Source organism: Neovison vison, chromosome 11 (assembly GCF_020171115.1).
Source record: "Neovison vison isolate M4711 chromosome 11, ASM_NN_V1, whole genome shotgun sequence".
NCBI lineage: Eukaryota > Metazoa > Chordata > Mammalia > Carnivora > Mustelidae > Neogale > Neogale vison.
This window is the reverse complement of record NC_058101.1, coordinates 11,330,382-11,339,894: the sequence shown is the minus strand read 5'-3', so window position 1 is coordinate 11,339,894 and position 9,513 is coordinate 11,330,382.

Genomic DNA, 9,513 nt, shown 5'->3' with positions numbered 1-9,513 from the left:
CTCTGCTCAGCAGGGAGCCTGCTTCCTCCTCTCTCTCTGCCTGCCTCTCTGCCTATTTGTATCTCTCTCTGTCAAATAAATAAAATCTTAAAAAAAAAAAAAAAAAGAAGGGCACATGATGTGATGAGCCCTGGGTGTTATATGCAGCTGATGAAGTACTGAATTCTACGTCTGAAACTAATAATGTTCTATATGTTGGCTAGTTGAATTTAAATTAAAAACAAAATGAACTTCCAGTTACAAGATGAATAAGCTCTGGGGTTGTCAAGTATAGCTCAGTGATTAGAGTTAATAATACTGTTTTGTATTCTTAGAAGTTGCTATTAGAGAACTTTAATGTTCTTTGCATAACAAAGACAATGATAATTATGTGAGGTGAAGGATATGTTTACTAACCTTCCAGTTCACAACATACATGTTTCAAATCATCACATTTTACACCTTAAACAGTTATCTGCCAATGATTTCTCAATAAAGCTGGAAAGGAAAAAGAATACAACCGGTTTTACTAACGTGGGGAAGGAAGACAGCACTTGGAAGAACTGTTAGCTTTATCTGTCATAGCCTAAAACTGGAAGCATCCTAAACATCCATACACAAAGTGGGTGAACAAATTGTGGCAAGTTATTCAGCAATAAAAGTGAATAAACTGTTGAAACATATAACAACAAGAAGGGTGAATCTCAAAAATAATTTATTCTGAGTGAAAGAAGCCAGACAAAATATCTTAAAAACAGTATATAGTGTGGCGCCTGGGTGGCTCAGCGGGTTGAGCGTCTACCTTGAGCTCAGGTCATGATCCGGGAGTCCTGGGATCAAGCCCTGTGTTCTGCTCCTTGCTCAGCCGGGAGTCTGCTCCTCCCCCTCCCCCAGCCCCTCCCCTGCTCCCTCTCTCTCTCTCTCTTTCTCTCCCTCTCTAACACACACACACACACACACACACACACACACACACAACACACGTTCCTTCTCAAATAAATAAATCTTTTTAAAATGTTTAAAAAAGAGCATATACTGTATGGCTCTATATAAAGAAAGAGAGAGAGAATTTGAATATAGGGATTTAATCAAGCTAAAAAGTTTCTGCACAGCAAAGGAAACAACCAACAAAACTAAAAGGCAGCCAGGGCACCTGGGCGTCTCGGTTGGGCATCTGACTCTTGGTTTCTGCTCAAGTCCTGATCTCAGGGTTGTGGGATCAAGCCCCACATCAGGCTCTTAGCTGAGAACAGCATCTGCTTGTCCCTCTCTCTCTGCTCCTCCCCCTGCTCATGGGCTCTCTAAATTAATTAATTAAATCTTTTTAAAAAAAGTAACCTATAGAATGAGAGAAGATATTTGCAAATGACATATCAGATAAATGGCTAGTATCCAAAATCTATAAAGAACTTAGCAAACTCAACACCCAAAGAATAAAAAATCCAGTTAAGAAATGGGCAGAAAAACATGAATAGACATTTCTCCAAAGAAGACATACAAATGGCTAACTGACACATGAAAAAATGCTCCACATCACTCGGCATCAGGGAAATACAAACCACAATGAGACACCACCTCACACCAGTCATAATGGCTAAAATTAACCAGTCAGGAAACAACAGATGTTAGTAAGGATGTGGAGAAAGGGGAACCCTCCTACACTGTTGGTGGAAATGCAAGCTGGTGCAGCCACTCTGGAAGACAGTATGGAGGTTCCTCAAAAAGTTAAAAATAGAGCTACCCTATGACCCAGCAATTGTACTATTAGCTATTTGTCCAAAAGATACAAAAATAGTGATTCAAAGGGGCACATGCACCCCAATGTTTATAGTAACATTGTCTACAATAGCCAAATTATGGAAAGAGCCCAAATGTCCATTAGCAGATGAATGGATAAAGATGTTCATACACAATAGAATATTACTCAGCCATCAAAAAGAATGATATCTTGCCATTTCCAATGACATGGATGGCGCTCAAGTGTATCATGCTAAGCGAAATAAGTCAGTCAGAGAAAGACAAATACCATATGATTCATGCATATGGGGTATTCATGCATATGGGGTATGTAAGAAGCAAAACAGATGAACATAGGAGAGGGGAAGGAAAAATAAGACAAAAAACAGAGAAGGAAGCAAACCATAACAGATTCTTAACTATAGGGTTAACACTGAGGGTTGCTGGAGGGGAGGTGGGGGCGTGGAGTAAATGGGTGATGGGCATTAAGGAGGGCGCTTGTAATAAGCAGGGAGTGTTATATGCAAATGGCAAATCACTAAATTCTACCCCTGAAACAAATACTGCACTACGTTAACGAACCTAAACTTAAATAAAATCTTAAAAGAAAAAAATTTGAATATATACTATAAAATATGTAGCAGTACATTTTAAATATTATTTTTAAATTATGCTTTAAGATATTGATATTAAATTTTGTGCTGTATTAAATAATATATTACTTTTTTAAATCCAAATAATTATAATAAAATTATAATTTAATAAAAATGATTGCTTTAGTACAAATAATTCTAGAAAGTGAAAACAAACCTACAGTGACAGAAAACAGATCAGTGATTGTCTGGGAAAGCAGGGCAGGGAGAGGAGAGAGGAAGAAGATTACAAGGATGTCCAAGGAAACCTTTGGGGAGGATACATGTTCATTGTCTTGATGGTGGCTACAAATTCCTGACTGTATAGACACGTCAAAAGTTACTATACAGTTTAAATGTGGGCATTTCATTGTGTATCTATTACATCTCAATAAAGCTATTAAAGGTTCATTTCTTCAGAATTCAGTTTTTAAGTATGATCTTGGGTTTTTCTTGAAAGTTCTTTATCAAGTTCAAGAAGTTCCCTCCTATTCCTAGTTTCCTGTTTTTTGGTTTTTTGATTTTTCTTTTTTTCAGAAATGGATATTGTACATTTTCAAATGGCTTTTCTCTGATTATTGAGATGAGCACATGATTTTCATTTTTTAGTTTGTTAATACAGTGAAGTATAATGACTTTAAATGTTAAATTAATCTGGCATTTCTGGGGTAAACCCCACTTATTCATGATGTAATATCCTTTTTATAAACTGATGGATTCAATTTACTAAAATTTTGCCTTGAACTTCTGCATTTATATTCATCAAGGATATTGGTCTGAAATTGTTTTCTTAGAACGTCTTCACCTAGTTTTGTTATCAGGATAATCCTTACCCAGTAGAATAAGTTTTGAAGTTTCTTTTCCTCTCCAATGTGCTAGAGGAGTTTGTGTAGAATTAGTATTATTATTATTTTTTTAATGTTTGGCAGATTTCAGCAGTGAGGCCAGGTCCCAGACACCCTCTCAAGGCAAGAAGCTGGAGCAATGGCAGAGGTCTTCACATTTGTTTTCTGTCTCTCAGAGATCACGCCTTTTGTTGCCTAACGTCCAATCTCTTAAAAAACCATTGTTTCATAAGCCTGTCAGTTTCTTCTGCTTGTTTCTGGTGGGAGAGTAGATCTGATCTCTGTTATTCCATCTCGTTTCAAACTGAATATTAGAGATTTGAAGTTAAAAGTGAACTTTAGATAGAAGTTTTTACAATGAACTAGACTTTTTTTTTTTAAGATTTTATTTATTTATTTGACAGAGAGAGATCACAAGTAGGCATAGAGGCAGGCAGAGAGAGAGAGAGGAGGAAGCAGACTCCCTGCTGAGCAGAGCGCCCGATGCTGGACTCCATCCCAGGACCCTGAGATCATGACCTGAGCCGAAGGCAGTGGCTTAAGCCACTGAGCCACCCAGGCGCCCCGAACTAGACTTTTTTTAAATTGACTACTCTTTAGACCTGTTTTAGGTTCACAAAAATATATACTAGATATTTAATGATAAAAAATTTACAAAATTACCGTATCATCTTAAAACACTGTCAAGGGAAGGCAGAGAAAATTTTAATAATGGTAATTTGGAAGCAATAATTTGGAAGAAAAAATGATTTCATGTTTATAATTCATTAAACTCTTCACTGCCCCAAACTCTTCTCTACATCCAGTCTTACCCCCATTACTCATTGCTTGCCCTGCAGACGGTGATCTTTTCAAAAGGTAAATTAGATCACATCTGATTCAAAACCTCCACTGGCTTCTCGTTACACTTAGAGTAAGTTCAAACTCATTATCTCGCCTGATTTCCCATAACTCTCGCTTTCACTTATCATTCTCCAGCTACTTACTTACTCGGGGCCTTTGGACTTTTTAGTCCCTCTGCATGAAACGCTTTTCAAATCTTTGCTTGGCTGGTCCCGCATCATCACTCAAGTCTCAAGTTAAGGATCACTGCCTCAGAGAGAATTTCCCTGGTTGCAAACCATCCTAACCCACCAGCAATCCCTGTCGTAGTACCCTATTTTATTTTCTTCATAGTATTTTCCATACTTTGAATTTCTTATTTAGTTTATTTAGTATGTCTCCTCATTAGAATAAAAGCTTCTGAAAATGGCATTGTGTTGTTGCTCACCTGTGTTTCCAAGATCAGAGCACAAAAACACCTAAAATATATTGATTGAATAAAGGATGAATGGAGAACATTTTCCTAAGGAGTTGAAAACTCTCTAAATTAACTGTATGCAGCAATATTAGTCTCTTTTTTGAACAGGCTTGATGGTGTCAATGCTGCTTTTTTAAGTGTTGTTCCCAGATATGCACACAGTAGTCCAAGTGTTACCTGATCAAGTATAAAACAGCAGAACAGTAATATTTTTCAATAAATGCCACTTAAGAGTATCACACTTTGGGCAGCTATGTCACACTATTGCCTTCTAACAACTTTATAGTCAACTAAATTCCCCTTTTAAAATATAAGTGCTTCTAGGGTGCCTGGGTGGCTCAGTGGGTTAAAGCCTCTGCCTTCATGATCCCAGGGTCCTGGGAGCCCCGCATCGGGCTCTCTGCTCAGCAGGGAGCCTGCTTCCTCCTCTCTCCCTGCCTGCCTCTCTGCCTACTTGTGATCTCTGTCTGTCAAATAAATAAAATCTTAACAACAACAAAAAGGCCTCTGCTTAGGATCCTGGGATTGAGGTCCGCATCGGGCTCTCTGCTAGGCGGGGAGCCTGATTCCCACTACTGCCACCACCCCCCAGCCTGCTTCTTTGCCTACTTGTGATCTCTATCTGTAAAATAAATTTAAAAAAAATAAATAAGTGCTTCTATAAACATTTAATATTTAAACAATTGGGATTTGGGCATGAGATTTAGCATTGGTCCTTAAGTTTTATCTTATTAAACTCAGACCAACATTATAATTTACTGAATTCTTCTTAAACCCAGATTCTGAAACCCAGCTCATGGTTACTTCTCTCAGCTTCACAGCATCTACAGACTTGATGCCCATGCCAACGGGGTCCTTATTTAAGTTGTTTAGAGAAATGTTCAGTGGGCTAGTGCTGAAAACAGACTTCTTCAGCACGCAGCCCAAGACCCGCCTCTAAGCTAACACTGATCCATTCATAAGCACATTTGGAGCACAGCGCTTCACTTTCAGTTAATTCATACAATACCATACTATCACACAGACTAAAATTCTCCATGTCATCCATAAGGATTGTATGAATACTTATCTTAAGTAATTAGTCTCTCCTTAGCCTATATCTTTAATATCATGTGATTTCTCCCCTTGAAAGTCTTTCATAACATAAAAAGACCTTGATTTTCTGGAATCTTGCCACTTACACACTTAAAGGGATGATGATATTTTTTAATAGCCTTCTTGGCTTTAAATCGAAGATGTAGCTGGACTCCCTTTATTTTCCTTTTAGTGGATTAAATTCTGCATTCAATCTAACAAATCATTGTTCCCATTTGTCCTTGAACTTGATATATTAAAAACAAGTTTGGGTAATGAATGGTATTGTCCAAATTATCTCAAAATAGACCATCTCAAATACACCACAGGGTCATCAGGAACATGGCCTTTATACCTTATCTATATGTACCATATCTCTACCTTCTAGACCTTTGAGACACTACAGAATACAAAAAGTAACTTTTGAATCAACCCAGAAAAATAAACTAAGAGAAGAGCCTATTAGCAACAGAGGAAGGGACTTCAGCCAAGACAAGCTGGAAAAAATGATCTCCAAGAGAAATGAAGTAAGATAAAGCATTCAAAAATGGAAAATTCTTTATGTGTCTATATATACCCGATATAATGAATATATAATTGCAACCGGTTTAATTTTATACATCCTGAAAGTCCCCAAACATCCTAAAGTCACTCAGAGTTCCACAAATCTGTTGTATATGAAGTTATTCACAAGGATTAAAGAAGGAGTTCTTAAAGTGAGCTATTTTCTAAAGTGAGTCAGTTACCTGACTGGCATTCTATTCTTGCCCATGGGATGACCCTGGCTGGATTGCTCCTGTAGAGCCTTCACCTCCCAATTCCACAAGAGCAGATCGAACTTAACAGGAACCATTATCAGCTCTTTTCCATGGTGCCTTGGAGGCCATAAGCTGCTTTAGGGTGAAACTAAACATCCCTTTCCCAGCCACTGGCGGCCAGAAACTTACTGAAGTGGGGGATCGATGCAACTTTGTACCCTTTAGGAGGAGTTACGGCCACAGAAGTTGCTGCTAACAGTCGGAGCGAGGAATGGAAGTGTTCAACGCCATGAAGCAGGGTGTCCCTGACCCATGGCTGTGTCTATTAGCAGCTGAGTAAGCATTCCTGCCACAAACCAAGGAGGACTAGAGAAAGAAAGGGCAAATCTGTTTGGGGATGCATTGTGGATGCCAATCTCAGTTCTCTCAACTGATCATCGCAAAAAAGGGTGCGAAGCATATTTCTAGACTCACCGATATGACTGTGCCTCATTGTCTGGAGACTAAAATAGCTAGCAGAACCCACAAAATTTTCAATCTCTAAAAAAGATGTCCACAGTATGTTGTAATAATGCCCCTAAACAAAGAAGATGAGACACCTAAAACCAAAGGGCCCAAAATTCAGGGTCTTGTTACTACACATGTCCCCCAACACAAACATCAACATATTGCTTTAAAGAAAGAGCGTACTAAGAAAATTAAGGAAGAGACTGCAGACTATGCTCAACTTTGGGCCAAGAGCATGAAGGAGGCCAAAGAAAAACGCCAGGAACAGACTGCCAAGAGACAGAGTCTGACTGTTATCTTGAGGTTCTGGCAGAGAATCTACTTCTAAACTCATTCAGGTTTTTGGCAGAATTCAGTCCCTTAAGCTTTAGAGGTGACGTCCCCATTCCTTTTTGGCTGTCAGGTGGAGGCTGTTTTCAGCTTCTAGATGATGACAGCATTCCCTGGCTAGTGGCCTCCTTGATCTTTAAAGGCAGCAATAGTGACTCAAGTCCTGCTCTGATCTCTGCTTTTGCCTCATCTCCTCTGCTTCCATCTAGGGAAAGTTCTCTGCTGTTAGGCCTCATGTGATTATCTTGGCCAATCCAGGTAATTGAAGGTAAACTCCCCCATTTTAAGGCCCACACCCTTAGCCACATCTGCAAAATCTCTTTTCCTATGTAACAGTTTTACATATTCACAGGATCTAGGGATTAGGGCATGTGGGGAGGGGGGTGGTTGCAGGGGACATTATTCTGCCTACAGTAGAATCACACAAACACTGCTCCAAAATGAAAGGAAACAGCAAGTAAAAGGCCCAAGATGGGAAAGAATTTGGACAGGTCAGATAGCAGGGAGGAAGGCCCCAGAACTGTAGCAGAGTGAAGGAGAGAACTATAGTAATGACACCATGCACTTCTTTACAGGAGTCATATTTTTCCCATTTGAGTATAAATGTAGAATGTTTTTTGAATTTTAGAATTAAGTCATTAAATGTGGACCATAGGCCTCCTAACTTCTAGTCCAATTCACCTTACAAAGCTACAAGTCATTAATATTAGTTGTTGCATATATACATGGAGAAATTTCTTCTATTTGACATTTTTTAACCCTAAACATTGTTGCTTATTGCATACAGAATCTCTTAATATTGATCCGTATCGAATCATGTATATGTAAAATTTGCATTTAGATATCAGGAGACAAAAACTAAGTTTAAAAAGAATATGAAACATGAGGAAGAAACTTCATCCCAAATTCCTTTTAAAAATTAAAAAATTAAGACAAAAAACTGAACTCTCTTTTTTCCAACGCCTTTCCACAGAGACTTTTAGGGTAATCTTCTGTGGTTAAATGTTTATAAGGAGAATTGCACCTGTGTTGTGGTCTGTTTTTAAATAAACTTGCACCTGCAGTGGTTTTTCATAGAACTGCTATTTGGGATATTACATGTCAGTCGTTTGACTATTATGCAGAGCTGTTCCTCTTACCACACTACTTTCTGGACAGGTCCTAGTTTATAAATAACCTATTTCCAAAAATCCATTAAAAAAAAAGCTAACAGTTCAGATTTCACGGTTATTTTTTCAGAGACACAATAATGAACAAGATTTCCAGGAAACTTCTCAAACAATAACATGCTCCTTTTAATTCATGAATTCCAGTGGCCTGTCCCTTGATGCTTTAAGGACATTCTAATCTATTTTCAGAGGAGGCCTCTGCTCTATTCAAATAGGTCTGCTTTCCTTTTCCTATATATGATTTGCTAATTCCTGTTTCAGAATCTTTTTTACTCTGTCATTTTCCTCACCGTAAATTTCTTCTTCCTTTCTGCAAGTTCTTTTCAGAAGTCCTAAAATCCTTTACAATTAATTCTGATAAGTCTTCCCCACATAATGTCATCTCATTCTGCTCACTCTATTACTCTTTGTACTTGGCTGCCCATCTGATACCTCTTTATATCATTTTACATGAGTTAGCATATTACATTCTTATTACTTCTCTTCATATGTGTACAATTTATCTCATATATGAAATTAACGCTTTCTAGATGCAGAAGGGGGGTTAATAAAGAGAAGTAGCAATTGGCACCAAAGAACAGGATATGAGGAAACACCAAAAAAAAAAAATTATAAAGAATCAGTTAGAAAAATGGAGGAAAAAATAAAAATTATTTTTGCTCTAACTCTTCTATTCAGAGTTTTTACATCATGTATAAGTACTATACTAATTCTGTTTTTCCTAATAGTAAGAAAGCATAAATTGATGATGGAGAATACTGAGTCAACTATTTTTAAAATACCTAATGCATTTTTTTCAAGACAATCGTAGTAATTCTTTGTATCTCTCGGAGTTTCAAATGAGCTGCTTTGGCCCAAAAGGTATTCAATAATTGATTATCTCCCAACCAGTTTTGCAATATTATAGTTATAAATGTATCTTAATTTTAATAATTTCTATAATACCTAAAACAACATAATACTTTACACTGTAAAGATATGCTTTAAGAGACACACTATTCTATCTACCATCTTCCTACTGAACAAAGCAAAGGCTCTAGAATCAGATTGCCTGGGTTCAAATGGCACTTAGGTAAGTTATTTAACCTCCATTTTCCTCAGTTTAATCTATAAAATGAGCATAATTATAGTACATACTAGATGGGATTGATGAGAATTAACAGTTGTAAAGCACCTAGAACA